Source organism: Malus sylvestris, chromosome 8 (assembly GCF_916048215.2).
Source record: "Malus sylvestris chromosome 8, drMalSylv7.2, whole genome shotgun sequence".
Taxonomy (NCBI): Eukaryota; Viridiplantae; Streptophyta; class Magnoliopsida; order Rosales; family Rosaceae; genus Malus; species Malus sylvestris.
The window spans coordinates 17,825,618-17,828,804 of record NC_062267.1 but is presented as its reverse complement, the minus strand read 5'-3'; the positions used below and the strand labels follow the sequence as shown (position 1 = coordinate 17,828,804).

The following is a 3,187-nucleotide window of genomic DNA, read 5'->3' as shown; positions in this document are numbered from 1 at the left end:
CTCAACTTTAATTTCACCAGATTTTAGCACATATCTAGCACCATTTAAACACCAAAAACGTCAGCCCATATGCTATCCAAGCCTACTGTCCAATCCAAGTCCAAAACTACTCCAAATTGCTCCATTTTTCCATTTATTGTCATCTTTACCAACTGGACCTACAGTAATATGGAAATAACATAAATTACCAAAATAAATGGAAATTAACGAAATAAATGCAAAGAAATAAGATAACAAAGTCGTATAAATTTTCTCCTATCATTCCCAATCTTAGCTGTTTCTCTTTTGTGAAATCTAAATCTGTCGTAGATTAAGTTCGTTACAATGTTCCAGCTTAAGTCCATTGCACTATCACAGATTGAGTTACTTTTCCTATGTCCATATGTTTGTGCTTTGAATTCTTACTCTGAATCTTATCAATTTTTTGCAGTTTGGATCAGACTTTCATTGGAACATTATGATCTCCTCTTCCTGCTACCTTTGGTATGTTGCCTAAACTTCGATGTATTGTTTCACCATACTTTTCCTTTCAAGCAACGCAAATTTATCATTTTTCAATTGATTGTTTGGTTTTCTCAGTTTATATCGTTTGTTTGCTCTGTGCTTTGTTTCTCATTCTTGGTTGTCTCTGTGATCCTTTGATAGTTCATAAATTTACATGCTATTTGGATACTAGGAATATTCATGGAACTCAAACAAGTTTGTTTTCATAATTTTTTGAGAAATGTGGAATTTCGTTTCGGATGGTATGACTATTTTTCAAAATCCTATAATCTGGTCAAAGTTCTGAATTTCTATTAACATAAATATTGGTTGTTTTTGGTTCAAGAAATTTTGTATATCGTTTTTGGTTCAAGAAATTCCAACATTCTTTGTTAGTCCTTGAAATTTTGATTAGTATTGAGTATAGTGGTTTTTGGGGCAGGTTTGCATGGAAGATGAGAAGACGATCTTTGTGTCCCTCGAAACAAGTATTTCGGGAAGCTCGATGATTCGTCTATGTTTCACGAACAGGTTTGTTCATTCTAAATGTTTATATTTAGTCTATTTACATTGAGATGTTAAGCCATACATATATAGATGTATGCATGTTATTTGTTTTCCCCATAATTTTCATATAATTGATAAAGTAAGCATATTATGTCCATTAAAACATGATTAAACATTTTCATATAATTAGTTTTGAGAGTTAATAATATAATTTGAAATTGCAGCAACGTGGCCTGCGAAGAGTACAAGTGCATGGGCCCAGGTTCAAGTACATATAATGAGAGAAATTTGAGCAAAGAACTGACTGACAAACAAGTCAAGTCTTTAATTAGCCTTGGATATATTCAGGGTATGGTTGCTTCCTCCTCCAAATCCAAAAGTGTAGTTATATATATATATATATATATATATATATATATATATATATATATATATATATATATATATTACATGTATACACTATTAATTTTGTTAGTACTAGGGAAATAGTTGATTTTTTTATGTGCATATATATATATATGGGTTCGATTACAAAATTTTGTCGATTGAAAATCATACTTTATGTTATCATTTACTTGGTACATGAAGATGTTTCATTTTGAAAATGAAAGATAGACTATACTTGGAACAAAATTCTTGAGACTGTTGAGGTGTGCCTTTATAAAGCATATTCTCAGCTTTTAATGATTAAGGTCTTTATGCTTAATATCTTTTTGTATGTGTAGCATTTGCTTGGAAAAGGTTTCAACTTTAATGTCTGTACGTGTTATTACTCTTCACTGATTGTCAAGAACTAGGATTAAAGAAAAGGATCCTTTAAAGTTTAAACTAGAAGGGGGTGAAATGAAACTAGAAATATATAGTCTTATGATTTGTGTCTAAAAACATAATAAAGGATATTACGTCCATCCCTGATAATAATAAGATTGTTATTTATGTGGTTATGAGTTTGAAGTCTCTTTGATTAAACATTTTCTTTCTCACTCAAGGGTTTATCATGAATCACCTCTTTTTGTAGCTATTATACTTTGATCAGGCAGAGATTGGCGGGTTGAGGCTTTGCTTACAGGTACCAAGACTTTTCATCTTTAATTTTGTTTGATTATGAATTATTAGCGTAGTTAGGCACTACAATAAGATCATTCCTTTGACTAAACTATAGAATATAGTTTCAGAGCTAGGTGACAGATAGGATGAATTGAAGAGTAGAATTAGGGGTGGATAGGAAAATGGTATAGTGGGTTTTCAAGAATAGCTCTGCGGCTTGGGGGATGAGACAACTATGGTGGTTTTGGTGCCTAGGGGAATGAATATTATAGGTTCATATTTTTTGGATAGGCGCATGAGGCTGCGGTATGGGAGGTTGCTTATCATATGAGGTCACCAATGATTGGTAGGTCCCATTTTTTGTCAATTTCTTTACTGTTATCCCATTTTTTTATTATATAATTTTAAAGACTCTGAATTGTTAATAGATTTACCCTCTATTTTTTTATTTCAGAATTTTGGGTCGTTGGAGGAACAACTTGGTTGCTTGACATTTTAAGGTATATAATTTGCTATACTTTTGTTTTAGGTTCTTTAGTTAGATGTAATGTCGCCTATTTGAGTCAAAATTTTCTCTCCTGTAATGGTTTTCATTGTAGAAACTGATTCCATGATGTTTGAATATGAGCTAAAGGTTGTTGGTTAAGATGTTAATAAGCTTTTCTAATATCTGGTTTTAGCTTTTGAATTTTCTTGAACAAAATTGAAGTCTATTTTATCTGCTTGATTCAGTACAGTTTTTGTGGAAAGAATCGAATTCTATATGCTTATTCTATGGTTGCTTTCTTGCATTTAAAATTACTATCATCTTAAGCAATAAAGTATTTATTTGGTATGAATTGCCCGTGATGGTGGATAAATCTTCATGCAGGTCTATCTGGGGGAGCAGTATGTATCCTATGTTGTCCTTTCTTAATCAAAGGTTTAAGTCATTTATCTTTATTTAACCTTTTCCTAAGTATGCTATATTAGCTGACATTACAGAATATTCAATTAGCATGGGTGATTGTATTGTTAACATAAAGGATCTCTTTAAATTTTTTATTGTGTACTGACCAATTGCAGTTAGACGGTTCTATGCTCACATAACTTTCCTGTTTGATTCTTTGGATGCCTTCCATGCAATGTTTGATGGTGGTATAATTTTCTA

At 31.6% G+C, this 3,187-nt stretch overlaps 1 long non-coding RNA gene across 1 annotated transcript; it reads left to right on the top strand.

The window, feature by feature from the left end:
• The first annotated feature begins 1,986 nt into the window (after positions 1–1,986).
• LOC126631651 (uncharacterized) lies at positions 1,987–2,543 on the top strand. Its single transcript, XR_007626426.1, has 3 exons — positions 1,987–2,059; positions 2,160–2,383; positions 2,492–2,543. It is a non-coding gene; the product is annotated as an uncharacterized LOC126631651 (long non-coding RNA).
• Positions 2,544–3,187: the final 644 nt, after the last annotated feature.